Source organism: Protopterus annectens, chromosome 3.part1 (assembly GCF_019279795.1).
Source record: "Protopterus annectens isolate FY-2018-M chromosome 3.part1, PAN1.0, whole genome shotgun sequence".
Taxonomy (NCBI): Eukaryota; Metazoa; Chordata; order Ceratodontiformes; family Protopteridae; genus Protopterus; species Protopterus annectens.
Window position 1 is genome coordinate 1,108,176,316 of NC_056732.1, and position 14,419 is coordinate 1,108,190,734.

A 14,419-nucleotide genomic window follows, 5' to 3' on the forward strand; every position below is an offset into this window, starting at 1 on the left:
GCTGCTTTTACAAAATGGCACTAGGGAGTGCATGTGTCTGGAATTTATATGTGCACGTACAGCCTTGACATACTTCTTAAAGATACAGCACACTTCACGTGCATTCTGACCTACATCCTCCCTCTGAGAAATAGATCATAAAATGCTATGAGTCTATTTAGCATGCAGAAATCACAGGTAATTCTTTGTCATGCATTACATAATACTAAGTACACATACAAATACAATCAAGTCCACATTGCTGTGTATTTCACACTAGGGTTTGATACTCATCCCTATCATGTGACATAAAACTGGGAATTAGATTTAGCAACTGGAACTGTCTCTGCAAAATGTTTGACCTGTGGAATGTCTGGAACATTTTCTGGAATGGAATCGGAACTTTGAACACATTCTGGTATGGAAACAGTGTCCGATTCACTCTTAGATTTGAAGTCAGCATCACAGAAACAATGTTGTGATGGTGATGATGATTCTGGTACAGGTAGATGATGTCTACAGTTTCTCCTATATTTCACACCCTCGGAGTCTACCAGGTAGGATCTTGGCCCCACACAGATACCTGTAATCTGTCCAGTTCAATCAAAACCTTTGGTTGCCTGGATTCATACTCTCTCTCCTTCCCTTAACGGACGAAGTAATCTGCTCAATCTGTCGTAACTACATTTCTGGATATTACGCTTCTTAACCAATTAAGCCTTGATGGTTTTATTGTTCTTAGGTTTAGGCTTCAATAAACTGGAAGTAATGGGTAGTGTAGTTCTAGTTTGCTTAGAAAGTAGTCTCTGAGCAGGTGAGCCCAGAATATCGTCACGAGGTATGTTTCTGAGATTAAGCAAATTCAAGAACACATTGGTACTGTCACGCTTTGACCTTTCAAGTAACTGCTTTGCACTCTGTACTGCATGTTCAGCTAGACCATTTGACTGAGTATAATCAGAACGATCCCTTGAAGGCAAAAAGCCAAGGTACCAGGATTAAAGCTGTGTGGTACTCCATCACCATGTTTGGATTTATTTTTTATATTCAGAACTACTAGTGATATGTACACAACTGGCTAGTAAATTGAGTACCATTGTCAGAAAGAACTTTGTGTGGACTACCATGAACTTAGAAAAGACATTTCAACTTTGTAATACAGCAGTGGATGTTAGGTTAGGTAGGAGATCAATCTCAAACCAATTTGAATAAGAGTCTACAAAAACCAAGTAGAGTTGACTGTTCCACTCAAAGATATCAGCTGCAACTGTTGACAAAGGTAGTTCAGGAAATGAACTTAGCCGAAGTGGTTCTCTCTGCAAATGCGGTCTAGTACTATTGCATACTGAAGAAGAAGAAAAAGAAGTTATGTACCTACCATAACGTTCCATGTTAGTTGTCTCCTCTCGCCTTCTTTCTTACTGGTTGGGTTCGGAGCCGATCTTCGGCTCCAATTCGGCCATCTTCTAAAGCTCGAGAGCTACATACTGGCTCAAGGTCTCCCCATATCCCATGATGCCTGGCGCTAGAAACCCATATCTCGTTTGGTGAAACTAACATCAGACAAAGTAATGAAGGTATCCAATCCCATCATACCCAAGTCCAACTATAGAGACTACTAGGTAGAGTGGGATAGTCAGAGAAGACTCAGCCAGTGTAGATCCATAGAGAAACTCTTCTCGGTCTAGTAGGATAGGGGGATGGACGGTGGGACGCAAGAAAGAAGGCGAGAGGAGACAACTAACATGGAACGTTATGGTAGGTACATAACTTCTTTATGTTAAGTTGTCTATCTCGCCTTCATTCTTGCTGGTTGGGACAGCGTCCCTAGCACCTAATATCCTGGGTGGCTCAGTGGAACAGACTCTTCAGAACAGTGGAACCAAAATCAGCCCTGCTCCTGGAAACCACGTCCAGCTTATAATGGGAGATGAAAGTATGAAGATTTGCCCAAGTGGCCACTCCACAGATAGATTCCATGGGCAACCTGGCTTGAAAAGCAACAGAAGTGGGTAATGCTCTGGTGGAGTGGCCCTTAGGTTTAACAGACAATTCTTTCTTCCTCAGTAGATAAATAAGGGTTATGGTAGAAGTCAGCCACCTAGCTAAAGTTACTTTTGATACTGGTAGGCCTTGTTTGCCCTCAGCATAAGAGAGGAAACGCTGATCTGATTTTCTGAAGTCCTTAGTCTTATGCAAATAAAAGCGCAGTTGCCTGTGAACATCTAATTGATGTAATTTATATTCTGCCCTGCTGGAATGGTTACGAAAAATACAGGAAGGTCAATGGACTGGTTCAAATTATTCTCAGAAGAGACCTTAGGAAGGAAGGGTTAGTCCTAAGAGCAACCCTGTCTTTGTGGAATACTAGGTACGGGGGACGTATACAAAACATTTTTTATATTTTTATATTGTTAATCTTTTATATTGTTAACTGGATAACCTTGCTTGTAATTTTTTTTTTGGCTCATTTTTGTGTGTACTCTTTGCATATTGTTTTTCCCTTACTTTCTTGTAATATAGTAAATGTACTTCTTCTTAAACTCTGGAGCTTAACTCCTCGGGCCTCTACTGAAAATGGACATGTATCCAGCTAGACTAGCCCGGTCAACAAATGTAAAATAAAATAAAATAAAAATAAAAATAAAAGAGCCTGCAGTTCGGAAACTCTTCTCGCTGAAGTAATTGCTACCAGGAAAAGTGTTTTCCAAGATGATAACTTCAAAGGACAGGAAGCTGCAGGTTCAAAGGGTGGTAAAATTAGAGAGGATAGAATCAAATTCAGATCCCACGGAGGTGGAGGATCCTTAATCGGGGGCCTGAGCAGAGTGGTTCCTTTGAGGAAGGCCTTACAAAGCTTATGAGACATTATGCTACTTTCTGAAAGGCCAATGTGAAAATTTGAAATTGCGGCTAACTGCACTCTAATTGTAGCGGAAGCGGACCCAGAATGAAAGAGCTCCGCAAGAAATTCCAGGATGTGGTGAACAGGGGCTGAAAAGGGGTCTATATTCTTGGCCTCTGCCCAGGAAGAAAAACGTTTCCACTTACTAGCGTAAGTTTTTCTAGTGGTAGACTTGTGCGATGATAAAATGATTTCACGCACCGATTGAGAGATATCAGGAAGCCTGGCTAGGGTTGAAGTGGAGCAACCAAGCTGTGAGGTTGAGAGATTGTAGGGAATGATGCAGCCCACCCGATTGATGAATCAGGAGGTCTGGCGCTAGCTCCAGAGTCCAAGGCTGCTCGACAAGATGATGATGAAGGAAAGGAAACCATATTTGTCGAGGCCAGTACGGAGCAATGAGGATCATTCTGCAAACCAATACGGTAGCTTTCTGAATCAGCTTGGGAATTAGATGAAAGGGAGGGAATGCGTACAGAAGTCCCTGAGGCCAATCGTGGACTAGAGCGTCTCTGGGGGAATGCTCTGGATGTGGTAGGAGAGAGAAGAACTTGCTGCATTTGCTGTTGAAGGGGGTAGCAAAGAGGTCGCAGCAAGGTTGTCCCCATTTGTGGAAGATTTGATCCGCTACTACTTGATTCAGAGACCACTCGTGAGACATGAGAATAGCTCTGCTCAGCCTGTCTGCTATGATGTTGGATTTCCCAGGGATGTGCGTTGCGGTCAGAAATCGTTGGGAAGAGATCGCCCATTGCCAGAGTCTGAGTGCTTCTCGACATAGGGGTAGGACCTGGTTCCGCCCTGTTTGTTGATGTACCGTACGACTGACATAGTGTCCGTCTGAATTGCAATTGTCCCGGTAGGAAGAGAGTCCTGAAGAGCTTGCAATGCTAAAAGCACAGCCCTCATCTCCAAGACGTTTATGTGCAGATGGTACTCTTGAGGTTGCCAGGTACCCTGGACTGTTCTGCCCTGATAATGCCCCCCCCCACCCGATCAGGGAGGCATCCGTGGTTACTGTAGCAACTGGAGTGGGAAGTACAAATGGTCTGCCCAGGGGAACTGATGAGGAGACCATCCACCATGTAAGGTGCTTTTTGCATGTTTCTGTGATGATAATCATGTGAGACATGGGAAGCTGCTGGAAGGAACATTGGATAAAAAGAAGCCATTGGAGGATCCTCATGTGAAAACGTGCCAGCGGGACGAGTATGATTGCTGCTGCCATGAGACCCAGGGTTTGAAGGACAAACCTGGCTTGAATTCTTTTGCACTGTAACAAGATCTGGACATGCCGCTGAATGGCTAACACCCTGTCTGGTGGAAGGCTGGCTGAGCTGTCCTTTTTTTGCACCTATAAAGATGATAGACTGACAAGGCGACAAAGCAGATTTTTCGAAATTTATAGTGATAACTAGTCTGGAGCACGTCTGGATAGTATAGTCTCTGGCTTGCAGAAGGTGATGCCTGGTGGTAGCAGTGAGGAGCCAGTCATCTAGATACGGAAACACCTGGAATCCTTGCCGTCTCAGGTGAGCGGTAACTTCTGCCATACATTTGGTGAACACCCTGGGGGCTGCGGTGAGACCAAAGGGCAGAGCTCTGAACTGATAATGGCTGGCTCCCAGCCGGCAGTGCAGGAATCTTCTGGAGCGCCTGTCCATTTTGATGTGGTAGTACGCATCCTGAAGATCTATGGAGCACATCCAATTGTCCTGACCCAGGAAGGGCAAAATGGACTGAAGCATGACCATCTGAAACTTCGTTCTTTGCACAGACCTGTTTAGTCTGCTGAGATCCAAAATGGGTCTCCAGTCCCCTGTCTTTTTTGGTACCAAAAAGAACCTTGAGTAAATTCCGGATCCTTTCTGGTCTGCTGGGACTTCCTGGATGGCCCCTTTTCTTAGCAGTTTTGAAACTTCCTAAACTGCTTGATCCGTTAGATTGGGTGGAACATCTGGAAGGGACTTGTCTGACAATAAAGGAGCGTGAATAAAGGGAATTCTGTAGCCTCCAGATATAACGGACTGTACCCATTTGTCTTGTGTTATTTCTTGCCAGGCTCTTGGGTACAGCGATAATCTTCCCCCGACTGCCTCCAGAGGTGGGCAGCCGGGCAACCCTTCAGGGATGCTGGAAGGGCTTGTCAGAGAAAGATTCTCTGCTGCCCTGGTTTTGCGGACCCCCTCTGCCACGAGGGCGGTGTCTGTTATTGTTCCCTCCTCTGCCCCTGGAGGGAAACTCACCACGTGTCCGGCAAGGCTCCCTGGAACTTCCGGAACCACATCTTTCCACTCTTCTGACCCTTGGGATATGGTCTGGAAGGAGTGGAAAAACATACTCCTACGGCAGAGAGAGTCTTGCCTTCCTGCTCCCATCTGGTAAGGGTATCCTTCACCTGTGATCCAAAGAGAGAGGAAAAGTCAAAAGGGGTGCTGGTGAAAGACGCTCTGAAGTGTTCAGCAAAATTACATAGCCGTATCCAAGCGTGCCTCCTTAGGGCCACGCCTGTGCCTGCAGCTCTACTCGCCCCATTGGCTGCATAAGAAATGAGCCTCATGGAGGAGTTTACCACTGAGTTAAGAGTCGCCAGCTGGGAGGCTGCCTTAGCCTGGGCCCCCTCAGCAGATGGATCTTGGAGGGTATCTCCAAGCTCTTTCAGGAGATCCCTCTGAAGGCGGGTAAAGTGGCACAGGTAATTCAGGGACCGCATAGAAAAGGTCGCTGAAGAGAACATCCGCTTCCCATATCTGTCCATCGTCCTGGACCCCTTGTTAGGGGGATGGACAGATGAAGAAGTTTCAGCCAACTCCTTTGTGGCCGCCGCTACCACCATGGCATCACCGGGGACACCTTTGGTCGAGAACTGTTGTCCTGCGGTGCAGTAATGAATTTAGTCGGTTTTCTAGGGGTCGGTTCCACTGTATCTGGAGCCGTCCATGCCTTACGAGCCACCACAGACATCAGTGGGTTGAAAGGCGGAGACACCCAGGAGGTGGAAGGTCAGGATCCAAATACGTCCAGGAATACAGACTCATCCTCAGAAGGGCTTAGGGCAGTCCAGTTCCCCCTCTGCCTAAGCATCTCAAGGATGTCTGAGAAGGAGACATCTTCAAAGGGGGATCTTGAGGACCCTTCCGACTCCTCTAAGTCAGTATCCGACGTGACAGACTCGGGGGAGTCAACATGCTTCCTCTTGCATTTCCTCTTGCGAGGTGGCTCCTCTGAATGGTCAGGGGAGGCCTCAGAAGAGGAGGATACACCCAAAGGGGTGTCCTGGAGTGCTGGATCCCCACGCTTAGGGTCTGGAAGAGGGGCAGAGGCTGACACAGGCATCCTAAGGGGAGGAGCCAATGGGGTCGATCGTGGGGTCAGGGGAGGCCTTGGAAGAGGAGGATACACCCAAAGGGGTGTCCTGGAGTGCTGGATCCCCACGCTTAGGGTCTGGAAGAGGGGCAGAGGCTGATGCAGGCACCCTAAGGGGAGGAGCCGATGGGGTCGATCATGGGACTGACTCTGGGGCCAGTACACTCCTCATCACCTCGAAGGCGTCCCTGCCCGGACGCAGAGAAGGCTCAGGCTCCAAAGAAACCAGAAGCCCTCCCCGCACAGAGGGAGACGGCTCCGAGGCAGATGTGGGAGCCGAGCTCACCTGCGTCGAAGCACCGAGAGGGAGAGTGGGGTCGGACAAGGGTCCGATGCCACTCGTCCCCTCGGAGCCGACCAGGGAGTCCCAGCACCCAGATCCCTCCAGGGTCGGTACCATGGAAGAAATCGGAGCCGACAACGGAACCGAAGGAGAAGGTATTGGAGCCGATGGTTCCACGACTCGAACCCCAATGAACTCCGGCTCCAAGCGCAAAGGATGAGTCGGAGGAGGAATTTTTATAGCTGTGGATGGAGCCAACGCCTGATGGGGGGGGGGGGGGTTGGACAACATTTTGGCTAGGGCCTGCGATTTTAGTAGCCTACTAACCACTCTTTCCAAGTCATGGTCCGAAAGTCTTGAGGACTGAGAAGAGTGTGATGAGTGGTGACTATGCTCTGACTGGAGCAGAGGCAATTTTGGAGCCGAACGTATAGACTCCAACGAAGGGGACCTTGACCTTTGTCGACTCTCAGATGGCTCCGAAGAACGTGTCGGAGCCGACTGGGAGGGAGGAACATCGGATCCAGCCAGAGCCGAGAAGGATGGTATGGCTTCACCCAACGATGGCTCCGAGCTGGGAGCCAAAGGTTTAGGTGGCCTAGAAGATTTCACGGGCTGAGCCTTCGCCGGTGAATCTTGGGGTTTAAGTAGACCCCTCAAGATCAATTTGTTTTTGCGCTCCTGCAGGACTCTTGGACTGAACACATGGCAAATCGAACAAGAGTCCTGCAGGTGCACGGTGCCCAGACAATAAACACAAGAAGTGTGACCATCTGTCAGAGACATTTTCTGACAGCATGAGTCACACTTCTTGAATCCGGATGGCTTAGGATCCTTGGACATCCTAACAAAAGAAAAATCCAAGGAAAAACACAGACACAAAAAGGTTAAGGTAACAAACTACAGTAAAAAACCTGACAGTTACCAGAAGCACTACACTACAAAAACTATACTGAACTATAGCAAAACTGCAAAACTAACTAACTATAACTTTTTTTTTTTTTTTTAAAGAGAAGGGAAGAAAAAAGGTTATCCTCTAACTTAAACGGACACCTTTTAGATATAAAGTAATCCTCTAACTTAAACGGAAAACCTTAAGAGAAAAGAGAAGGGGGGAGGGGAACTCTCTAAATGACTAAAGTTTCTGAGGAAAAAACAAGGATACAGACACAAACACACTATGATTATCCAAATCTATTCTAACGATAACTTCTATGCTAAATTTAACTAGTTTAAGACAGAAAAAAACACAATATAAAGGTTTTATACGACCTGAGCCAGTAGAGCAACCTCGTAGCTGAAGCGGCAAACGAGATATGGGTTTCTAGAACCAAGCATCATGGGATATGGGGAGACCTCGAGCCAGTATGTAGCTCTCGAGCTTTAGAAGATGGCCGAGTCGGAGCTGAAGATTGGCTCCAAACCCAACCAGCAAGAATGAAGGCGAGATACACAACTTAACATAGTACTTTATCAATGTCTTTTGGTGATGAAGGCCAAAACACTAATTCTCTTGCTCCACTCTTAGTGGATGCGGATCCTGGGTGACCACGATGCAAAATCTGGACATATTCTTATTGTAAGGAAGCAGGAACAACAATTTTAGGACCTTTGAAAATAATGCCATCTTCCATCAATAATTCATCTCAGTAAGAATAGGTTTGCACTTCAAAGCAATCTAGTGTTCCACCTGATGACCATCCAACATTAATGCAGTGATTGAACTTCTGCAAAATTGGATCAGTCTGAGTATAATCTCTCAAGTCATCAAGTTTAGTGGTAGAAAAATTATGCAGGAACATCACAAAGTCAAAATTCTCTTCATGAAGCTGTTCTGTCGTATTTCTGGGAGATCTGGATAAGCTACAAGCCACATAAAGCTATTTGCCTTTCGTGTAGACCATTTTGAGACTGTACTTTTGCAATTTGTGCATCATTCTTTGCAATCTCGCTGGAGCGCAATGCAAAGGCTTCTTTAGAATAATAACTAGAGTTTGGTGGTCCAGTTTCAATCTGAATAGCTCAACCGTAAATATAATCATGAAATTTAGAACATGAAAGTACTACTGCCAAAAGCTCCTTCTCAACCTGAGCATACTGCATCTCAGTTTGGGTTAGTGTTCTAGATGCATAGGCTACTGGTTTGCCCTCTTGAAGTATAACTGCGCCAAGACCAAACTTTGAAGCATCACACGAAAGAGTAACTGCTTTGTTCACATCACAGTATCTTAAGGTAGGCAGGGTGGCTATTTTCTGTTTAAGGTCTTCAAATGCCTTCTGGTGCTGTTCCAACCATGACCACGCAACATTTTTGCATGTTAAAGGTGCTGTCAACTCACTGAAGTCTGGTATAAACTTGCCTAAATAGTTGACCATGCCTAGAAAATGTAAAGCTTGTACATTATCTGGTGATAATATCTCAAGAATAGCTGCTTGCTTGGTCGGGTCTGGTCTGGTCTCAAGCCTGTACTCATGAACAAATGACTTACGTATGTAACTTCTGCAAGTCAGAATTTGCACTTCAGAGGATTAAGCTGCAAGTTTACTTCACGTGTTCTAGCTAGAACCTTCTTGAGGTTTCTGTCATGCTCTGCTTCACCATTGCCTCCAACCAATAAATCATCTACTATTATGGCACAAGGATAACCAAAAAAAAATTGCTCCATTGCATGCTGAAAGACTTCACTTGCAGTATTTAATTCAAATGGCATCCTTAGGAATCTTTATCTGCCAGAGTACCAAACGTAGTTAGAAATGAAGATTTGTGATCAAGCATCACTTGCCAAAATGAACTCTTTGCATCCAAGACAGAGAAAATGATATTGTTTGGTATTAAGGCTGCGACCTCTTCAACTGTGCCCATGGAATGATACGGTCTCTTGGGTCAATACATATTCGGATTTTGTCTCAGCCTTTTTCTGTGAGCTGCTAACATGGACACCCATTTAGTTGGTTCTGTGACTGGACAAATCACACCTTCCTGCACCATTTTATCCAACTGAGTCTTAACTTTATCCTGCATAGCTATTGGAACTCTTCTTGCTTGTCTGACTACTGGAGTGACCTCAAGGTCTAACTTCATGGACTGCATAACTGGAAGTTTGCCTAACTTGTCATCGAAAACATCAGCATACTCTGAGAAAATGGCTTCATAAAAATTAGAACTCGGTAATGCACTTACATGATGGATTTCTTTAGCAAAAGAAAGCAGATTCATTCTTAAACTATCTTTGAGACCCAAAAAAGATTGCACTGGTCTTCGGACTACATAGAATAACAAGATATAACAGTTCCCGGTCAAATAACATGAAAACATCACTGAACCTTCGGTCTGAATTTCTTCACCTCCATAAGCAACAAGTCTCGCACTACTGGCTACATTCAGTTGTTCGTTAGTTCTCACTTTAGTAAACGTGTCTGCTGATAAAACATTACACTTTGAACCAGTGTCTGCTTTAAGTTCTGTGGATTTTCCATTAATCCGGACAGTATAAAACACTTCGCTTCTTGTTAATAAATTCACTGAGTCAACTCTTTCATCAAGCACTGATACATCATCTACATAGAAAGCTGTCTGTTTTGGCTCTACTTGATCAACTTGCTTCTGTGTGTGACCTTTCTTTACAACTGTGAGAGGCTTATTTGATTTACAAAACTTTTGGAAATGGTTCCATTTTTTTTACACTTGTAGCATTGCTGACCAAATCCTAAGCACTTCTCTCTTTTAGACTCATAATTTGCACTACAATTGCAACTGTTAACAATACAGCTTGACTTGGGTTTTGCTGATTCATGCTTGTACTGAACTGGAGTGCACTCCTGTCTTAGAACTTATGGGAAAGCTATGTGGCTTCTCTGACGAACCAGCAGAGGTTGTGGGTGCCATGTGCTTAGGCCTACATCTGTTTGCCACATGTGGCATACTATCCACATTTGCACTGCAGTCAACTGAAACCATATTCTTGTCACTCACAAGCATACTGGTGTGTTTTTCTGTCACCTTATGGATTTGACAAATCTCAATGGCTTTGCTCAATGTTAAATCACTGTCACAAAGTAAAATCTTTCTCGCAGCAGCACTGTTAATACCACACACAAGCTTGTCCTGTATCAGCTCATGTTTTAAATCACCAAACCAACATGTTTTAGCTTTGTTTCTCATGTCAGTTATATAAGCTGCAAATGCTTCCCCTGGTTTCTGATCTCTCGTGTAAAACAAATGCCGCTCTAATGTAATATTTGTCTGGGGGTTACACATTTCTCTGAACTTGCACTTCAAACACTCTGGGTCTTCTCTTGACTCAGCCTGTACAACAATACGTCAGTTTTTACCTTCTCCTTCATATACTGCAGGTGCATACACAAATGAACACTCTTTTTCTATGGCCTCTGACCCAGCTAGGTGTAGCAAAATGAATGCTCTGGTGCGTGCATCTCTAGCTGCATAAGCTGCCTGTATAAAAATATCATACTCTTGCTCAAATATTCTCCAATTCTCTGCAATATTCTGATCAAATACAAGTGGTAGGGGTTTTCGAAATCCATCTGCCATATTAACACATACCAGTGAAGGGTTTTGCAAATAAGCACAAACATACACACATGCACATATGCCAGAAACTTATGCCAGTATTTATAACTTTGTCCAATGCCTTTGTGTTTCTGAATTTATACCTTTTGGGCTTTCCAAAATAATGCTAATGAACAAACTCGTAGTACCTTTGAATAACTGGACTTTGCGAAATAAACTTCTCAGGCGCTTTATCACTCTCGTAAAATCGTTTTGCAATGCTAAAGTAATTTATTATCATTTTGCTAAAGTCAATTTATCATCATTTTAAGAAACATCTCAAACAACTTTATGACGCAAGTGAAAAAACTCTCGGGGCACTGCAATAGTCTTGCAATATCGTTTTGCAATAAATCACCTCTTAATGTAACAAACATCAAATAACTGCACAATGTGAATAAACTGGACCTCTCTTGCCCAAAACTCAATAACATTTCGACGTAGTTGCACTTATGAATAACTGCATACAGCACACTGAAATATCCCCAAAATGGCAGTACCTTGTTAGGCAACTCTTTACAGTGCAAGAAACACTCTGTAATGGTGGCACTTTGCAAACTGACACATCCAGCACAAAAAAACTTTTCTAAATGGCTATACTTTGTATTTCAAGAAATAGTTGCACTTTGTACACAATAAACTCTTTGAAATGCATGCATAGTATTAAGCACACACTGTAAGCACTTTTACACACTTTGAGATACTTCAAATAACTTTAGTTATGCCACCGATACAATACAAAGTTGTAGTTATGCCAAAACATAGCACTTTGCCAAAACGCATGCAGTCACTGTGCCTTTTTGTTTTGTGCTTTATTTGCCCTTTTTGCCCTTATTATATTTGTTTTGCTCATTTAAACCCTTTTCATGCCTAATGTACTTTTCCTGTGCTCATTTTACTCTAAACATGCCTAGCTTGCTTTAAACACACTCATTTTACTTTAAACGCACTTGTTTTATCTTTAAACATACGCGTTTTGCTTTACTGTTAATCGTTTCATCCAATACCTTTGTTTTGAGCATTTCTTCTTAGCCAACAAACGTTTTGTGCCTTCTGCTTGCTCAATAATGCAATTTGTGCCCTTATAATGCCCGGTTTTGTCTCTTCTATCAAATAAACAGTTTGTGCTACTTCTCATTACTTTTGATTCTTTTCTGGCTCTTTTTGTCCTCGTTTCTCTTAGTTTTACCTTAACTGTCATCTCTGCACCTCATGGCTCTGGATCTTAATTCTTTTCGTTCCCAGTTCTGACACCGTCGCTCTCCTCCTTTGGACACAATAGAAGAGTCTTTGTGGGTTCTATTCAATCAGCTTTATTTTATACACACACATCACTACAGAAGTTTACTGATTTTAACTTAAGTAACTTATATACACACTAACAACTGTGATCATGCATGCTCCCACTCTTGGCTGCTCTTACAAAATGGTACTAGGGAGTACACGCATCTGGAATTTATACATGCAAGTACAGCCTTGACATGCTTCTTAAAGATATAGCACACTTCACTTGCATTCTGATCTACACCCACCATCTCTGTAACCATCTTGGTGGAGATGGGCATCCTGAGGCAATGTAGAAACTGCCTCACGTTTACTGAGAATCAGTTAATTCCCACACAAACTGATATGGTATGTGATAAATATATTTACACAATGTCACTGAAGGCAAACCTCTCACATAAAAGTACTCCTAATATCAATAAAGTTGTCAGTAGTATACACACTGTACTCAACATACACAATTTAAAGCAGACATACAGACCCACAAATGCCAAAGCCCTTAAATGTAACCTTCATAAACCCCAAGGACCACCTACATGAAGTATACATAACAAATTCCCTCAGCATCCCCAGATGCACTCTCAAAATAACACCCACATCAACACACAGAGCCACATCTCATGGAGCCTCTATTTCTAAGCCCATAAGGCAAGACACCACACAAACCAATATTCTGTTCATTGGAAACTCCATTGTGAGACACACTGATGTCATTCTCATCAGGCTGAGTAAGGAGAAAGGTCCAGTCAGTTGCTCATCAGGGGCTAGGATCCACCACATTACACACGCACTCAGATCACTGGACCACAGGTACCAGTATAACTCAGTCATAGTCCACGTGGGAGTAAATTACCTAAGACGTACCTCCCTAGACAATATGAAGACAATCACCATGGAGCTCTCGGAATTTATGTCTCACGCTGGTATGAACCAAGCACTGAGCAGCATTTTACCTTCTCCAAGGATGATGACACAATACAAACAAAGATGACTGGCTTGAATAAGTGGCTTATTTTCTGGTGTCATTTTAAGGGGGTGCAATATCTGTCAGCATGGAAGGAGATGGTCAACAGACCATGCTGTTTACCAGGGATGGTCTGCAGTACACCTCCCCCGTCTAGGCTTTTGAATATTAGCTAAAACATTGCCCATCCCCATAGGGCCTTTTTTAGACAATGCCAAATTAAAAGTACTTCCAACATAGCAAATCAAAACCAAGAAAATGTAAAGGTATTACTACTCAGTGCTAGGAGTCTAAACAAAAATCACCACTCCCTAGAAACTCTTGTCACCCTTGAGAATGCCAATGTCTGTGCAGTCACAGAGACATGGTTTAAAGCCATGAAGAACACAACAACAATGCAAGGTTATAATGCCTTCCACACATTTAGACCAGCTACTCACAGGCGGGGACTAATGATGGAGGTGTCTTGATTTACATAAAAAATATACCTCAAGGCTGGTCAAATAGGATAATGTACTTAAGCTGCTACTTGTTCAAATCACCACAGGCAACATCCAATACCACTTCCTTGCAAGCTATAGCCCCCCCCCCCCATTACCCAGGAAACCCATACCATGTATTTAAACTTATTGGAAACACTCATCATCTAACCCAATACTATATTCATGGATGACTTAAATTACCCCACTATTAACTGGGAATCCTATACAACACCAAACATACAGGCAAAGAGATTCCTGGATTTTGTAAACACAAACTCCTTGGACCAGACTGTCAATATATCAACCAAGGGTGCAACCATACTGGACTGGTCCTCACTAATATTAGAGAGTGCTGCACACCCCCTACTTTAATATCTTCCCTGGTAAGGTCAGACCACAAAATAGTCTCCTTTGAAATAAAACTAAAACCTGGACCCTCAGCTAAACCTGGAATATTTGGCAGCTACTGTAAGGCTAACAATCTGGCAAAATTTCAAGCCCCCATAAACCCCGAGAACACTGCTGCCTATGCAGAACTGTTCACAAAAACCCTGTGCAAGCATGTTAACAGCTGCACAGAGGCAGC

At 43.7% G+C, this 14,419-nt stretch overlaps 1 protein-coding gene across 10 annotated transcripts in view; it reads right to left on the bottom strand.

Annotated features, from left to right (window-relative positions):
* Window positions 1-14,419, bottom strand: part of PTK2 (protein tyrosine kinase 2) — a 4,250,095-nt gene that overhangs the window by 2,281,310 nt on the left and 1,954,366 nt on the right. The window lies entirely within an intron of this gene.